Source organism: Globicephala melas, chromosome 3 (genome assembly GCF_963455315.2).
Source record: "Globicephala melas chromosome 3, mGloMel1.2, whole genome shotgun sequence".
Taxonomy (NCBI): Eukaryota; Metazoa; Chordata; class Mammalia; order Artiodactyla; family Delphinidae; genus Globicephala; species Globicephala melas.
In genome coordinates, this window is record NC_083316.1 from 121,198,363 (window position 1) to 121,217,665 (window position 19,303).

General features: G+C 39.0%; 1 protein-coding gene across 1 annotated transcript in view; it reads right to left on the minus strand.

Annotated features, from left to right (window-relative positions):
* Positions 1-260: 260 nt before the first annotated feature.
* PRELID2 (PRELI domain containing 2) overlaps positions 261-19,303 on the minus strand; it is a 703,347-nt gene continuing 684,304 nt past the window's right edge. The window contains exons 12-13 of the transcript XR_009563301.1: positions 1,944-2,041; positions 261-642 (exon numbers count right to left, since the gene is read on the minus strand). The gene's annotated coding sequence lies outside the window, so the exon portion shown is untranslated. The remainder of the gene's footprint in view (positions 643-1,943; positions 2,042-19,303) is intronic.

Here is a 19,303-nt window from a genome sequence, read left to right on the forward strand (position 1 = left end):
TGAATATTAAAACCACAGTGAGATGCCATTTTACACCCATTAGAATGTCTAAAATCAAAAAGAAAGTAAAAAGTGTTGATGAGAATGTGGAGCAACTGAAACTCTCATACACTGTTTACGGGAATATAAAATTATACCACCACTTTGGAAAATATTTGGCAGTCTCTTACACAGTTTCTCAGCCATTCCATCATAAGTATCTACTTCCAGAGAAATAAAAACACACAAGGACATAAATGTTAGTGTTCATTGCATCTTTATTTGGAATAGCCACATACTGGAAACAATACAAATGTCCATCAATAGATAAATCATGGGTAGACAAATATATCCATACAGTAGAATACTACTAATATGTAAAAAGAATAATCTACTCTATACACAGTAAAATGAATGACTTCAAAATCATTATTCTGAGTGAAAGTAACTAGATACAAAATAGCGCATAGTGTATTGTTCCATTTATACAAAATTCTTTTAAAAAGGCAAACTAACCTACAGAGGCAAAAAGCAGATTGATCTCCGATGGCCTGAGAACAAAGGTAGAAGGTGGAGTTGCCTGTAAAGGGATATGAGTATCCTTCTGGGGATGACGGACGTCTTCTGTCTTGATTGAGGTGGTTGTTTCACAAGTGTACATATCTGTCATAATTCATCAAATTATATACTTTTCATGGATGCCGTTCATCATAAGTAAATTATATGTCAGCAAAGTTGACTTAAAAATAACAAAATAAGTGAAGTGCTAAGATCCCAGCTTGGCTCAGAGTTCTCAATATGAGGGGAGTATTCTTATTATTATTTTTTCTCTAGTTATTATTTTCACCCCACCATTGACATCTGACTCTGCTCCATCCATGTTTGATACTATGTCTCCATTCCACTTTGTGTACAGTGGATAGTATAGTAGTATTGGGCCAAGGGCAGCCCTTCCTGAATCACTTAATAGAGCTTCCTTTCTTAGAGGGTACATGAGAGGATCAAATGATGACACATTATATGGGAAGTACTATAAATATTAGGCTTTGAAGTTTTATCATTATTATTATGTGCTGACTCATCTGATGCCCCCTCAGAAAGCTCACACTGTCCCCAGTGAAGGGAATATAAGTGGACAAAAACACCATGAGTCTCAAGCTTATTATCTGCCCTTCTATGGGTCCATCTACCAGTAGCCTCCTGGAATTGGTGGATCCGGTGGATAAGAACCGGGTTTGACATTAAGTGGATCTGGATTCAAACTTCAAGTCTGCCACTCACCAGCTAGCTGTGTGAACTTCACCAAGTTACTTAATGTCTGTTAGACTCGGTTTGTCATATATGAAATGGAGGCAATAGTAATCCCTGGTATTGTTGTTGTGAGATTAAAGAACAAATTGATGTTGTAGAATATGTTGCACAGCACCTTGGATCTAGTAAACTCAGAGCAGATGGTAGCTGTTCTTATACTCTGCCCAGTGGTCAGGTATGACGTGTTTGTTTAGCCACCGGGGAGCCCACCCTGGAGCTATGGATCCATTTATACTGTGTGGCACATTACTGAGGTCTTCTCTGTGCATCCACCTTTCCTCGCTCTCTCCTTGAGGAGCTGTGTGCTAAAGGTCAGGGTGGAAAATGGTCTCGCCCTCTGTTCTCTCCTCTTGCTGCAGGTAATTTCCTCTGTCCATATGCCATTAATGATGTGATTATCAGTGCTGGTGGCCAATCATGTGACCTAATCAAAGCACCAAATCACTCTCATCTCTCCCAACAGCTCCAGATGGCACTCATTGGTAATAAACAGGGAGAGTTTCGTTTTTTTTTTTAATTTTTAAAGTCTTCTCTAATCAACTTGGATAATTAGCTCAAAAATAATAATAATTCTGAATCCTCTCCATAACTCATATGCAAAACCCTAAGATCATGAAGACGAGAGAGCTGCTAATTAGCTATTTACATTTTACCTGAAAAGAACAGGACCAAAGGCATTCATTCAGGAAACTGAAATCTCATCTTCAAAAGCAAGTTGGATGAAGAAGTGAGGCCAGCATTCAATGGCTTGCTGCAAAGAAGCAGAGAATGAGGCAAATGTTAATGTGCACAACAGGCCAAGGCAAATGATTCAAAGTCATCCTAAATTTAGGGAAAAAAGGGGGAAAACTATTTGCTTCCTGTAAGTGAAGACCTCAACTCATCAATCATGTTATTCCATAGAATACAGATAGGAATTCTACAAAGTCAGAGGATATAATGAGGATGTTTTATTGTCTTTAATAAAAAGAATCTGACTTTTTCTTTATACTGCGTAACCTGCAGAAATGTCAACATTTCATTAGAAGTGTCCAGTTTCTTTCAATTAGTGAGGGTGGCAAAATACGTTCCTATTGCTCCAAGAGAGGTAAAATGAACTGTTAGGGATCCCTCTGCAGGCAGAGCCCTGGGTGTTGATAGGTATCCTGTGGAGTTTTAGATGCACCTACCAGAAAATGCTCTTGCATTACATGTGGACATACGTAATGAAGCAAAGGATAATAGACTCCTTTTAGGCACAGAAAAGACTGCTAAGAAAATGAGATCAGGGCTTAAAAGACTGCTAAGAAAATTTATCAGGTTCTTGTCTTCCCCAAATCAGAACTATATCATCCTTATGAAAATGTTAGCAATGTGTCTGAAGAAATGGAGACAAAGGAATTTTTTATTTAATAACCTCACTGTTTAGACAAAATTCCCCTGTGGAAACTGTAGAACTCTTTACATGAGTTTCAAAGTTTATATATCACATAATTTGAAATCCTGGGACCTCAAAAATACAATGACTAAATTATGAGGCCTTACCATGTCTGTAAAATAAGATGATGATTTTACTGTATTTTAGGTATCATAAATCTTAAAACTTTTAATAAAAGTAATTGTATAGGGAAATCTGTCATTTTTGCCTCTCTGTCATCCATCCCCCTTTACTTAGTAGCAAAACCTTGGTTTTTCATGAAACCACTTCTATCTACATATGTCCACTTCCTAGCCAGTAGGAATATTGCCTCCCCAGGACACAAATAGCCACCACATGGTAAGAACCTTTTAAAATTGAAGTTAACACAGAGCAAAGCAGAGCCAAGAGCTGGGGAGAGAGACTGCAATGTAATTTGAGTCCCTGGACCCAACCAGGCCTGAAGTAGGACACTCTGGACTCTTCCATTGGAGGAACCCAATAAATGTCTTTTGTTTGCTCAAACCAGGTTGAATTCATTTCTGTCACTTGAAACAAGACAGTCCTAGCTAATATAGGAATGCAATTCTCATACTTTGAAGTTGGATATGACATCTAGTAAAGAATGTTCAGTTATGTGGAAATGTGTCCTGATTTTCAGATCAGTGTCACTATTCTTCAGAGGAAGAGAAAAAAAAGAAGACTGAAGAGAGGTGATGCTAATAAGCTAGTGATGATTAAGAAGGAGAGATTTTGAAGAACCCAGTCCTTTTATAGCATAAGAAGGGCTCTAGGAATTACATTAGACCCAGAAGGAAGATAACTTGGAAAACTTTTATTGCTAATTAAATCATGCTTAATTTCCATAGGCAAAACTGAAAAAAAAAGTTTCTGGCAGGAATAAAACCTGCATGAAGAAAAAAATAAAAACATGATACTTATGCATTTCTTAATGGTACCGTTAAGTCCCTCCAGTACTTACAGGAAGGCAGTAATTTACTGGGATCTAAAAAAGTGCAGTCTGTTGGTGGGAATGTAAATTGATGCCACTATGGAGAACAGTATGGAGGTTCCTTAAAAAACTAAAAATAGAACTACCATATGACCCAGCAGTCCCACTACTGGGCATATACCCTGAGAAAACCGCAATTCAAAAAGAGTCATGTACCACAATGTTCATTGCAGCTCTGTTTACAATAGCCAGCACATGGAAGCAACCTAAGTGTCCATGGACAGATGAATGGATAAAGAAGCTGTGGCACATATATACAATGGAATATTACTCAGCTATAAAAAGAAGTGAAATTGTTATTTGTAGTGAGGTGGATGGACCCAGAGTCTGTCATACAGAGTGAAGTAAGTCAGAAAGAGAAAAACAAATACCGTATGCTAACACATATATATGGAATATTAAAAAAAAAAAAAGGTCATGAAGAACCTGGGGGCAAGATGGGAATAAAGACGCAGACCTACTAGAGAATGGACTTGAGGACACGGGGAGGGGGAGGGGTAAGCTGGGAGGAAGTGAGAGAGTGGCATGGAAATATATACACTACCAAATGTAAAAAAGATAGCTAGTGGGAATCAGCTGCATAGCACAGGGAGATCAGCTCAGTGCTTTGTGACCACCTAGATGGGTGGGATAGGGAGGATGGGAGGGACACCCAAGAGGTAGGAGATATGGGGACATATGTATATGTATAGCTGATTCACTTTGTTATAAAGCAGAAACTAATACACCACTGTAAAGCAATTATACTCCAATAAAGATGTTAAAAAAATTTTAATAAATAAAAATAAATTAAAAAGTGCAGTATATCTGATTAAAGGTCATGCAAACACTAAAATGTTTCTCCAAAAATCTGTCTGAGGCAGAGAAATAAGGATGACCAGCTCTTCTCAGAACCTTTCAAGAATAGTATATTCTAAGCTTATCAATGACTCTGGTGATTCAAATTTTCCCTTAAGCACATGTGGGAACTATATAGCAAGGTGGCAAAAGCTGAGAAATATTATTTTTTAATTTATTTTATTATTTATGTATTTATTTTTAGCTGTGTTGGATCTTTGTTGCTTTTCTCTAGTTGTGGCGAGCAGGGACTACTCTTTGTTGCAGTGCACAGTCTTCTCATTGAGCTGGCTTCTCATTGCAGAGCATGGGCTCTAGGCACACAGGCTTCAGTAGTTGTGGTGCATGAGTTCAGTAGTTGTGGCTCGCGGGCTCTAGAGGGCAGGCTCAGTAGTTGTGGCACACAGGCTTAGTTGTTCCATGGCATGTGGGATCTTCCTGGACCAGGGCTCGAACCCACGTCACCTGCATTGGTAGGCAGATTCTTAACCACTGTGTCACCAGGGAAGTCCTGAGAAATATTATTTTGCGCATCAATCATGGCTTTATGGGCTGTCAAAAGGAGCCCTTCCAGCAAAAGCACAAACAACAGCACACTTCCCACTTTTTGCATTAGATGGTATGGAAAACAGTGATGGTCTGGAGCCTGTCACAGCTTGCCCCTTCCTAAATCTCCATTGGCAACTACACCACCAACGAGGCTCTCTCACTCTAAACCTTAGCTGTACTGAACTGTACAGAATACTGTAGTATTCTTGACTCCTTTGTCAAATATTAGTTGACTGTATATTCTTGGGTTTATCTCTGGGCTCTTGATTCTGTTCCATTAGTTTCTTTGTCTGTTTTTAATGCCAGTACCATACTGTTTTAATGACTATAGGTTTGTAGTATAGCTTGAACTCAGGAAGTGTGATGCCTCCTGCTTCGTTCTTCATTCTCAGGATTTCTTTGGCTATTCAGGGTGTTTTGTGGTTCATATAAATTTTAGAAGTGCTTTTCTCTACTTCTGTAAAAAAAATACCATTGCAATCTTGATAGGGATTGCATTCAATATATAGATAGTTTTTGGTAGTATTGTCATTTTAACAACACTAATCTTTCCAATCCATGTACATGGATGACTTTCCATTTATTTTTGTCTTCTTTCATTTCTTTCATCAGCGTCTTATAGTTTCCAGAGTACATAAGTTTTACCTCCATATTTAAATTTATTCCTGAGTATTTTATTGTTTTTGGTGCTGTTGTAAATGGGATAAATTTCTTTATTTCTTTTTCAGAAAGTTCATTGTTAGTGTATAGAAAGATTAATGATTTTTATATGTTAGTTTTGTATCCTGCAACTTTACTGAATTGATTAGATCTATCCAGTTTTTGGTTGAGTCTTTAGGATTTTCTATATATAAAATCATGTAATCTACAAATAGAGACAATTTTAATTCTTCCTTTCCAGTCCTGATACCTTTCATTTCTTTTTGTTGCCTGATTGCTCTAGCTAGGACTTCTAATACTATGCTGAATAAGAGTGGTGAGAGTGGGAAACCTTGGCTTGTTCCTGATCCTAGAGGAAAAGGTTTCAACCTTTCACCATTGAGTATCATGTTAGCTGTGGGCACATCATATATGGCCTTTAATATGTTCTTTAATAGTTCAGTTTTTACCATGAATGAATGCTGAATTTTGTCAAGTGCTTTTTTTCTGTATCAATTGAGATGATCAGATGATTTTTTCTTTCATTCTATTAATGTGCTGTATCACATTGATCGATTCATGTATGTTGCATCCTTGAATCCCAGAGATATATCCCATTCGATCATGGTGTATGATTCCTTTCATGTGCTGCTAAATTCAATTTGCTGGTATTTTATTAAGGATTTTTACATCTGTATTCATCAGGGATATTGGCCTCTGTAGTTTTCTTTTCTAGTCATGTTTTTCCGGTGTTGGTGTCAGGATAATGCTGGCCTCATACAATGGGTTTGGGAGTGTCCCCTCCCCACCTTTTGATATTTTGGACGAGATTGAGAAGAATTGATATTAATTATTTTTTAAACGTTTGGTAAAATTCACCAATGAAACCATCTGGTCCTGGGCTTTTCTTCACTGGGCGATTTGTGATCTCTGATTCAATTTCCTTACTAGTAATTGGTTTATTCAGATTTTCTACTTCTTCCTGATTCAGTCTTAGTAAATTGTGTGCTTCTAAGAATTTTTAAAATTTCTTCTAGGCTGTCCAGTTTCTTGGCATATAGTTGTTTATAGTAGCTCTTGTCATCCTTTGAATTTCTGTGGTATCAATTGTAATGTCTCCATTTTTTAATTTATTTATAATTTTGTTGATTTGGGTCCTTTCTCTTTTTCCTCAGTCAGTCTAGGTAAAAGTTTGTCAGTTTTGTTAATCTTTTCAAAGAACCAGCTCTTAGTTTGGTTAAACTTTTCTATTGTTTTTCTGTTCTCAATTTCATTTATTTCTGTACTTTTTAATAATAATAATCTTTATTGTTTCATTTCTCCTGCTAACTTTGGTCTTAGTTTGTTCTTCTTTTGCTATTTCCTTAAGGAATAGAGTTAGTTTATTTATTTGGAATCCTTCTTGTTTCTTAATGTAGACATTTGTTGTTATGAACTTGCCTCTTAGAACTGCTTTTGCTTCATCCCACGAGTTCTGGTGTGTAGTATTTCCATTTTTGTGTCTCAGGAAACTTTCTTACACCCTCTTTAATTTATTCTTTGATCCATTCGTTGTTCAAGAAGGTGTTGATTAATTTCCATATGTTTATGAATTTTCCAGTTTTCCCCTTGTATTGATTTCTAGTTTCATGCGATTGTAGTCAGAGAAGAAACTTGGTATGATTTTAGTCTTCTTGAATTTGGTAACATTCGTGTTGTGGACTATATATGGTCTATTTTAGAAAATGTTCCATGTGTACTTGAGAAGAATATGTATTCCGTTGTTGGACAGAATGTTCTGTATATGTCTGTTAGGTCTATTTGGTCTATAGTGAGAATGGGGTATTAAAATCCCCAACTCTTAATCATATTACTGTTAATTTCTCTTTTTATCTCTGTTAGTTTTTGCTTTATGTATTTAGCTTCTCTAATGTCGGGCACATAAATATTTGCAATTGTTATAGCTTCCTGATGGGTTGAACCGTTTCTCATTATATAATGACTTTTTTGTCTTTTTACCATTTTTGATTTAAAGTCTATATTTTTTGATATAAGTACAGTCATCCTGGCTTTTTTTTTCTTTTTAGGTTTACCATTTGCTTGAAATGTCTCTTTCCATACCTTCAACTTCAGTCTATGTATGTCTTTAAGGCTAAAGTGAATCTCTTGTAGGAAGGATATTGTTGGATATTATTTTTTTAATCCATTCTATATTTTTTACATTTATTTATTTGTTTATTTAAATAAGTTCAATCTGTTTACATTTAAAGTAATTATTGATAGGTAGGGGCCTACTATTGCCATTTTGTTAACTGTGTTATAGATCTATTGTTTCTTATTTCTTAACCTGATATCTTTGTGTTTGTGTGTGTTTTGATGTCTTCTGGTATCAGTGTACTTTGACCTCTTTACCATGTTCTCTTGTGTAATTAATAGACGATTTTCCCTTGTGGTTACAATGATGCTTACATAAAATATCTTAAATTTATAATACCTTATTTTAAACTGATAACTTCAATAGAATTCATAAAATTTACAGTTTTACTTCTCCTTTCCTTCACATTTTAGGTTATTTTTGTTATGATGTACATTGTTTTTTACATTGTGTTACTAATAATAGATTGTTGTAGTTATGGTTATTTTTACTGCTATTTTTTAATGTTCAAACTAAAGTTGTGTGTGACTTACACACTGCTATTACCATATTGTAGAATTAACTACGACTATATATTTACCATTACCAGTGAGATTTACACTACCTTTTTATGTTTTTATGATGTTAATTAGCATTCTTTTACTTCTACTCAGAGAACTTCCTGTCGCATTTCTTGTAAGTCAGGTCTGGGGTAAGCGCTCCCTCAGCTTTTGTTGGTTTAAGGAAGTCTTTATCTCTCCTTTGTTTCTGAAGGACAGCTTCACCAGACACAGAATTCTTCGTTAAGAGTTATTTTCTTACAGTAGTTTGACTATGTTATCCCTTTCTCTCTTGCCTTAAAGGGTTTTTGTTGAGAAATCCACTGATTGTCTTACAGAAGTTCCTTGTATGTAATTCCTCTCTTTTCTGTTGCTGATCTTAAACCTCTTTCTTTGTCTTTGACATTTGACAATTTAATTGTAATGTGTCTCAAGGTAGCCCTGTTCAGGTTCAACCTATTTAGGGTCTTATGGACCTCATAGATCTGGATGTCCATTTCTCTCCCCAGGTTCAGTAAGTTTTCAGCCTTTATTACTTTAAATATACTTTCTGTTCCTTTCTTTTTCTATTATCCTTCTGAAATTTTTATAATGCAAATATTACTTCTATTCATTGTGTCCCATTATTCCCATAGGCTGTCTCTACTCTTCTTCTTTATTTTTCTTTTTCTTTTTTTTGCGGTACGCGGGCCTCTCACTGTTGTGGCCTCTCCCGTTGTGGAGCATAGGCTCCGGACGCACAGGCTCAGCAGCCATGGTTCACAGGCCCAGCCGCTCCGTGGCATGTGGGATCTTCCTGGACTGGGGCACGAACCCATGTCCCCTGCATCGGCAGGTGGACTCTCAACCACTGCGCCACCAGGGAAGCCCTGTTGTTTTGTTTTCATGGTTGCTATTTCCTTATTGAGCTTCTCATTTTGTTCATGCATTATTTTCCTACTTTTGTTTAGTTATCTGTTTGTGTTTTCTTGTAGTTCACTAGACTTCCTTAAGAGGATTATTCGAAATTCTTTGTCTGATAATTCATAAATTTGCTTTTCTTTAGGATCAGTTATTGAAGCTTTATTAGTTTCTTTTGGTGGCATAATATTTACCTGATTTTTTGTGATCCTTGTATCCTTACACTTGTATCTACATATTTGATTAATCGGGTTCCTCTTCCAGACTTTATAGGTTTGCTTTGGCAGGGACAGTTCTTCATCAGTCAGCTCAGTTTGGGTTTTGGGTGTGTCTGCTGGTAATGTCCTTGGGCAGTTGGGACCTACTGTTATGGTCTATTTTAGGGTGAGGCAACTGTTCAAACTCTGAGGATGGGGATGGGGGTGGGGAGGATCACTGGCTGACAATAGTTGTAGAGGACTGATGGGATGGTTCCCTACCCAAGTGGGGCTGTAGGATGGGCTCCACAGTTGCCTGGATTCTCTGGTCAGGCTTACTAGACTGTCAGGACTGGGTACCATATTCAGTAGTAAATGGGCCTATGAATTATCTTTCCTGACCTGGCAGAACAGCAGGACAGGACTCAGGGCCCATACACCTCATTATTTGGGAACCTGAACCAGGCCAGAGTGTGCACTTAATTCCGTGGTCAGTTGAGGTCACCATGTTTGCTCTGAAGATGGAGGTAGCCATGGATTTTTCAAGTGCCACTGGACATAGGGCTGTTGAATGGGCTATGCAGCTTCCCATATGTTGCATGGGTTAGGTTACCTATTTGAACAGGCTAAAGGCTATATTCAGCAATGAGTGGGACTACAAATTACATTCCCTGCCTGGATGCAGTGGGAAAAACAGCCCTAAAGCTGCTAAAGCTCTTTGTTTTCTTACCTCAAGCTGACCCACTTCCCAAGTTCCCTGATCAAGCAGGACTACTGGCTTTGTCCTGCAAACCCTTAGCTCTGCCTGCCTACCTATAGGCTCAAGTGCCACTGGGCCGCACAGCTTCCAGGAGTTGTCACCAGCCCTTCTAGTCAGATGGGGCCACTCTCCACAGTGGGTGGTGCTGTGTCTCAGCTCACTTGCCTGGGTGGAGGAGGAGTGGCCACTCCAGGCTACTCTCAATTTCCCAAATAAGCTCTCTGCTTGGGAGAGGCTGGGTGTTACCCTCAGCCTTGGCTATGATTTAATCTCCCTGCCTGTGTGTAACACCAGAACACTCCAGGCCCAGTACTGGTTTTGCTCTGGGGATGATCAGCTCTGCCCACTCACTTTTCAGCTCAAGTGCCTCTGGGCTGCACTGCTTCCAGGAGTTGTCACCAGCCCTTCCAGTCAGCTAGGGCCAGAAGACACTCCACAGTGGATGGGGCTGTCATTGAGCTCCTTGCCTAGATATGGGCAAACTTGAGCTCTAGGGCTAGCAAAACTTGAGGACCTTTATAAATCAGGCAGGTCTGCTCCCAGCTGAGTTCCCCGGTCAGAGTGTGCCCCCAACTTGGATCTGCAGATGAGTAAAGCCACTGTTTGCAATTACTACTTGGGCTCTACAGGAATGAACTCTGTCTGCCAAGAGCTACTGGTTGTTCAAGCCCCTCCCCCTTTCTCCTTCACAATCATATTGCAGATTCCTCTGCAATTCTTGTGGTGCAAGATCAGAATAGGGGCTTCCACGAAGCAACCCACAGTGCTGGGCAGCTTTGGGAGTGCTGGTTGTTCTCCCGGCTTCTCTTTTCCCACTGGAGAAACCAGAGGCTCAGGGAAGAGCCTCTCCATGTGGTGCTGCACTGGTCTGAGGGAGGTGAAATACAGTCACCTTGTAGCCATTTCTCTTACCCTTCTAATGCAGACTGTCTTGGTCTCTGTGGTACAGGAGGTCCCTGGTGTGGTGTTTATTAGCTCTTGAATTTCTCCAAGATCCATATCTTGAAACCATTCACTCCCCACATTTTTTGTCATATCCATAATCTTTCATGATTCTCCTAATTGGCTCTGTCATACATCCTGTGAAGTCATGTACATCATCTGGACACAGTTTTCTCCAGCAGGAATTTGTTGTTTGGGGCTTGATGGCTTTCACAGATTTTTCTATAAATTATGGTATCTCCACTGGTGTAATCCTTCCAGACTTTCATGATGTTCTGTCTATCAGGGTTCTCTTCCATGTTGTTGAGAATCCTTTCCATAGAGTACTGTGTGTAATGAGCCTTAAAGATCCTTATAAGCCCCTGATCTAGAGGCTGAATTAGAGACATTATATTTGGGGGCAAGTAGACCGCCTCAGTGCCTTAAATGTTGAACTTATGGGGTCCTGGGTGGCCAAGAGCATTGTCCAATATCAAAAGAACTTTAAAAGGAGTCCCTTACTGGTAAGGTACTTCCAACTTCAGGGACAGAGCATCAGTGGAAACAATCCAGAAAAAGGGTTCTCATTGTCCAGGCCGTCATACTGTACAACCAAAAGCCTGGCAGCTGGTGTTTATCTTTTCCCTTCAAGGCTCAAGGGTTAACAGCTTTATAGATAAGGGCGATCATGATCATAAATCTGAATGCATTTGCACAAAACAGTAGTGTTACCCTATCCCTCCTGCCTTCAATCCAGGTGCTTGCTTCTCTTCCTTATTAATAAGTGTCTTTTGTGGCATTTTTTACTCCAGAATAGGGCACTTTCGTCTACATTTACAGCTTATTCAGGCAGACATCCTTTCTCCTCGTTAATTTTCTTAATGGCATCTGGGAACTTGTCTGCTGCCTCTTGGTCAGCAGAAGTTTCTTCTCCCATCATCCTGACATGTTTTTAAGCCAAAACTCTTTCTAAAGTTATCAAACCCCATCCTTTGCTATAATCCAGTTCTCCGCTTTAGACGCTTCATCTTCTTTTTGCTTTAAGTTGTCATGTAATGACTTCACTTTTTCTCAAATCGTATGAGGATCTATAGGTATGCCTTTCTTACAGCAATCCTGCACCCAGATTTTTGATACAAGATAACAAAGGTATTTCACAAAATGTGCAAGGCTTTCGTGCCTGCTGGCATAGCTTCAGCGACAGCTTAACGACTTTCCTTTCCTCTTTTTATTTAGGTCTTTATGCTGGGTTCCTTTATCTTGAGATGGTGGGCAACTGAAGTTGCAGACCTCAATCTACAGTGCATATCCAGCAATTTAGCTTTTTCTTGTAATGCCTTGACTTTTCTCTGCTTCTCGGAAGCACTTCCGGCATCATTAGTGGCACTTCAATACGGGTTCCATGGTGTTACTCAAGGTTTACGGTATTGCACTAAATGCGATGAAAAATATGAGAGAATCATGAGAGATCACTTTTATCGTGATGCACAATGTACTGGAGAGACGAACTGCTCACCTGGAGGTGACTAGCATCACCCGGTGTTTTCAACAGGTACTCACAACACTTGAGCTTGCCACAACAGCAGTAGGAGGTGGCTACAAAATTATTACAGGTGTACAGTACCTACTGGACTGAGGGCCCAGTCATGGTGGAGCAGAAACTAGCCACCTACTCTGTGCCGGCCCTAATTCCTAACTTAGAGAACCATAGGTTTAATAAAAATCATTATTTTATGCCACTGAACTCTGCAGTGGAGTGTCAATAGATAATCAGAACAAGTGTAGTAACATGGAATACCTCTTACAGTTAAACGAAAAGCTTAAGAAACAGGTCTCTGAAAACACAGGAGCCAGGAGCTCTGGAAACTTTAGTAACAGAAACCAATGAAAACTCTCTTCTGGACCACCATCACATACTACCATTTTCAATGGTTGAGTTACTCTACTCGAGATTAAAATTCCAGGGAGAAACAATCTGATTGGAACAGTTTATGAATTGTTTCCATTCTTACACCCAGGGTGGATTTATCCTAGCTAAATCACTTGGAGTAAGAGTTAGGGAAGGATTCTTTGCTAAAGCAAAATCAAGATGTCCTACCAGAGGAAGGGAGAATGTACTGGGGCCAAGAAAACAACAACCCCAAAATAACTGCAAAAATAAAAAGATTTTTAATTACTACTTTTTCACTTGGCCCCTCTGGCATAGAGGGGGAGCATGCTTAAAGTCTTTCAAAATACAAAGTGGCAGCTTGCAAAGAGATTTATATTTGAGCTAATTCTTAAATCTGAGCTAAGGGGGAAAAAGTAACATTCTGTTGTTTGAAAGAATTTGAACTTAATTTGTCTGTAACACTTAAGCAAAGAGAATTACCCTCATGCAGTCTTTGGAGGAATCTACCTGTGTTTCATTCATCCGATCATTCAAAGTGCAATCACATTTCCACAACAGGGTGCTTTGTGAGCTAACAGCAGATAAGGAGTTTCACAGCAGAGGAGAGCACAAAGCAGTTCATCATCATTTGTTTTTGTAATTGCTTAGAGCCAAGTATCTTTCATTATGTTCAGTGAACCCTCTATATCCAGGCTGGGGAGGCCACCCTGAGCACAGTGGGCTGGGTTATGAATCAGGAGATCAGCTGCCTTTTGCCTTGAGAAGAGAGAGCCATGAGTTAAGAAATACACTCAGCTTAGATATAATCAGCATGGATAGGACTAATGTGGAAGGGCTCTCCTAGTTTACAAGATTCTGCTGTGTGGGATTTTAAGAGATAAAGGAGATATACTGCACAAAATCTACTCTTTTGTTTTTCCAGAATTTTACCTTCTAGATTAATTATACCTTTATCCACATAATCCCATTTTTACATATTTTTAAAGAAGGAAATATTCAAACAATTATTAACACAGGATTTAAATGCAATAAATATTTGTCATGTCTTTGCTAAGTGCCAGGTATGGTGCTAGGCACTGAGGTACAATGGAGAACAAGACACATGAAGTTTCTGACTCCATGGTGGTTACCTTCTGTTGGGGGAAACAGGCAATAAACAATTTTAGATAGAGATAAATGCTATGAAGGAAATGCAAATAACTTGTGGAAGAGATTATGAGGTAGAAAGTGTCCAGAGAAGTCAAGACCCACCTCTCTGAGTTGATGACAATTCACCCGGGATCTAAAGGATCAGAAGTGATTCAGTGGGAAAACCTTGCAGGCAGATGACATCATGAGCATAGCAGCCCTGGGCAGAGGGAAAGGCTCAGCCTACATGCTGATAGAAAGCTGGTATGTCTGGAGCTGGGCAGGGAGCAGCCATTCATGGCTTAGCAGGCCATGCTAAGGAGTGTGAATTTCATTCTATTTTCAATGAGAGGCCATTAGTGTGATTCAAGTGGGAAAAATGTTGTTGTCTGATTAACATATTTGAAAAATCACTAGCTACTATGTAGAAGGTCAGTTGCAGGGAAAGACTGGAATCAGGAAGACCAGAAATCCAGGTAACATATAGTGTTGGCTTGGACTAACATGATGATAGTGGCAGTGGAGAAAAGTAAACAAAAGATCTCTTTTGGAGGTAGGTTAGAAGTTGGAGGAAGGGATGGAGAGTAGGAAAGTCAAAGTATGGGCAGGACAGGAGGAGGCACAGAGGATTTACTGATTTTTTGTTTTAATCATCAGGGTTGGGGAAGACGTGGAGAACAATACTCAGGGGAGAAAAACTCAAAAGCTTTGTGTTAAGCTAAATATGAGATGACTAAGAGACAGCCAGGTAGAGATGGCAAGAAGGAAGATGAACACATCAACCTTGAATTTTGACTTAAGAGTGTAAAAATCTATGGGAAGACCTCAAAGACAGCACAGAACTATTTCAAGACCAACTGGCTACACTGCCGGCTATGGTCTGAATGTTTGTGACCCCACAAAATTCAGATGTTGAAATCCTAACCCCCAAAGATGATGGTATTAGGAGCTGGGGCCTTTGGGAGGAGCATAAACCATGAGACTGGATTCTTATGAGTGGGATTAGTGTCTAATAAGAGGACCCAGAGAGAGTCCTAGCCTTTTTGGCTGTGTGAGGATACAAAGAAAAGTCTGAAACCAGTCGAGAGCCCTCACCCAACCATACTTGCATCCTGATCTCAGACTTCCAGTGTCCAGAACTGTGATAAATACATTTCTGCTGTTTATAAGCTAATCGGTCTATGGTATTTTGTCATAGCAGCTCAAATGAACTCCAGAGAGTCTGTAGGACAGGTTTTCTTTAATGTTATTTAGTTGCATCAGAATGACCTAGAGAGTTTGATAAAAATTCAGACACTTGAGTCCCACATATCAGATCAGAATCTCCATGGTGGTGCCCATGAACATGCATTTCTAGTAACTCCATAGGTAATTCTAATGCCTTTCAAAATTTGAAGACCTCTGTTCTAAGGTATTGATATTTTTTCAGGAAATTGTACTTCTTGACCCATCTTTCCTTCAAGTTAAAGATACTTCCTTGAAGTTGTTTTAGAGTAACGCAGCAATTCTCCCATTTCCTGGTTCATTTCTCTGCTCTTCAGAGGCAGGAGAAACCAAGGGGGCACTGGGAATTCATAGAGTCCTCTGGCTTTGTCCCATTATCACTTTCCGTTGTGAACAGAAGAGGTTGGAGGAGACTGAGGAATAAGTTGTGACTGTTACATTTTATTAAAATCTCCCCAGGCTAGCCAATGATAGTAACTTAAAGAAAAGTTGCAGTTCACGTAGCTTTGAATCATAGACCATTAGAGCTAGAAAAGATCTTAGAAACAACCTACTGGTTAAGCCAACAGGATCTGTTCATCTCCTGCCTTGTGCATTTACTAACTTGGTGCCCTTACGAGAGTTACTTCACATTTCTGTACCTCAGTTTACTCCTCTATAAATGGGGGAAATAACAATACCCACTTCACGGTGTTGTAAAATAATAGAACAAAGACTGATACAAAACTACCGATAATCAGAAAGCCATATAATTTTCGAGCCAGAAGAGGCTGTAAATACATCCAATACATTCACACTGTAGGTAAGGAAAATAAGACTCGCAGCTGGTTTGGTGGCAAATGAGAACTAGAGGCCAGGTTTTAAAGGATTCCATCGCTATAGAAATCAAAACTTTGATTTCATTCCATATCCATTTCTCTGGGTAAACCACGGATCACTTAGGAGAAGCACCCTTTCCTGATACTTATTTATGAGTTTAAAAGAAGAAAAAGTCTTGCCACACTGCTAGAGAGCATAAATGCTTTCAGAGGATTGCCTGGTTCACTGCACTGAGGTTTTGCACTTGAAACATCAGCCCATTGTGTAGTCAGGCCAAGTCCTCATTCAAGTTCGTGGTCTGGAAGCATTTTAGGAAAGTAGGGAAAACAGACACGTATGAATATAGTGATCAATTCAGAAAAACAGTGTCAGTTTCCACTGTTTTGGGACCATCAACCAAACATCTTTGATGCCCAGTGTCTTTGTGAAGTCACAGGAAAACCCCAAAACAGCAACTCTTCTGAAACTGTGTAAATAACACCCAGGCTCAGCCGGTATAAAGGGAAGCAGCTGACAATTTTGCTGCTGTATCTCTGCCTTGAGTGTTTGGGGTTGGTTTTGTGCTTTGGTTATCTTAAGGCCTTTTTTCTCTTCTTTCTCATTTCTTTCTTTGGCATTTTGATCAGGCTTGCTTATGAATCCTAGAGAAGTCCCATTTTAGGGACAGAAGCTATAAGAATGGAAATTGGTTTCTAAGGACCCTCTGAACACTAGCCATGTAATAAATGTCACTGGTGTTGCTGTTCTCTTCTGATGGACTGCTCGTGACTTATATTTGACAGTTAATGAGCTCCATTAATCAAATCGAGGAACAAATGCTATTTCCCACCCTCCCCTCCTACCTGACAAGGTGCGGGTTTCTAACCCTCACTCTGGCAGACTGATAGCACTGAATAGAAGCAGAATAACAAGGAAATCTGGAAGGTTAATTAAGGTAGTACCCAAAAGTTGTTTTTAAATGAATTTAATTAACCTGTGATCTCTTAAAATTAGAATATGTTACAACTAGAATGAAGACAAATTTTATTCTACTATATTTTTTTAAAACTTCATCTTAGAAAATAGAAACTGAGTAAGTCTCTGGGTAAAAAGTAGTAGGGAGGGTGTTAATTACCACCTGGGCTCTTTCAAATCTATCCTTATTTTCTGTGTATCTCAGAATGGATGATTTCCATTCTTGGAGGAAGAATTTGTAACAGTAACATCTGGTGCTGTTGTCAATCACCCAGGTTTCTGGTAGCATACTCCCTCACCAAATGTATGTGCTATTCACCCCTCATCATGATTAAGCACAAGTAACACAGTGAAGAAAGGCAATAAGAGTATGGCTAAGGGAGTGATTCAAACTGCCCAAGTCCAAAACCAGCCTCTATAACTTCCTAGAAGTTTGGCCGTCAGCAAATTACTGAACTTCCTCTCCATCTCTTGTTTTCTCCTCTCTGTAAAATAGGGATACCAGTAGCATGCACCATAGGGGATTGTGAGAAGACTTAAAAGATACAAAGCCTAATGCATGTGAATTATTGAGTACCAGGTCTGGAACATAGTAAGCTCTTTTTGAATGCCGATTATTTGGCAGGGTTGGTTTTTTGTTTTTGCTTCTTTTGTTTTGTTTTAACATGGGGCCCATAACACCTGGAAATAGAGTTCCACTGATGGGTTTTGGGGGGGGGTCCCTTAAATACCCTGAAAATATGTACCTACATTTATGCTACATGTATATTCTTTCTGGAGGAGAAAGTTCAGTTTTCAAGAACTTCTTAAAAGAGGATTGCAACCCCAATAGGGTAAAGAATCACTCCCAGAAGACATCAGTTTCAAAGACCTCATCAAGTCTGTTTGAGTGCTGGGGCCAATACAATGAAGATACAAACTGCTGAGCTATTACTGGTTCTTGAAAAGTAAAGGCTCCTGCAGGCCACTCTGTCCAATCCCTTTCCATTCTTCTCCCTGGCCCAGCCTAATACAAATGAAAAGAACACAGACTACAGCACTCTGAAAGTCATCATATCACTAGGGGCTAGAGTGCTGAAGGAAGGCTTCCCATACAAGGTGGGAGTTGAGTTGGAAATGGAAGAAAAGCCTAGAGTCAATGTGAACTGGACCAGAATACTGTGTGACATAGATAACCTTTGGTAGTAGAGGATAAAATTTTAAGTTAAAACACAGATGCCCTTTATAAAAGTATAATAGTTATATATATACTTAAATATATACATAACTATTTAAAATATAGGTTTGATATTTAATATGATCATGTAGATTTTAATGCTTAGTATATGGCTCTGGTAGGTACTTATGTTTCTTTTAGGTGAGTCAAATACACACACACACACATATATATATAATAAGAACATAGCTGCAATTCAGATATGGCAACATTAGGACAGTTGAACATTTGTAGCTGAAGTTTTAGAAACAGGAGCATAAGTGTTTGGGCATTCCTGGAAGGGGAATTTTGTCACCAAGTCATGGAGGCAAGAACACATCTGGAATATTCTAGAGATAGTAGAGTAAATCATTTTCCTAGAATGGATGAATGGTCATTCTGTATGGCCGGGTGAAGTCTCTTGGAGACGCCAGTGCTAAGAGGAAAATGGTTAATCAGTGTTCCTTAGCAATAGTGCCACACATGTAAATTTACATAGAAGACTGATATAGTCATCCCTTCAGTTCTTCAATTACTCAACATAAGTTTGTTCTTTAGTTCTGTGAGTCAGTTTCTGTTTTGTAAGTAAGTTCATTTGTATCATTTCTTCTTAGATTCTGCATATAAGTGATATACTGTGTGAAGTAAGTCAGAGAAAGAGAAATATCGTATGATATCGCTTATATGCAGAATCCAACCAGTGTTTTGATCACGTTGTTGCTTGCTGTGAGTGTTTTAAGTTGAAGCCTCTTAACTTAACTTGAAGGCAAGATTACATGCACTATGAATGATGTTTCGGTAGAAGCTGTGAATCTGAGTAAAATGATATCAGAATTATCCCCTCCAAAGTTAAACACACGGATATTTTTGGATTTTTTTTAAATTATGACATCAAAGACCCTTTCAAATGTCAGAATT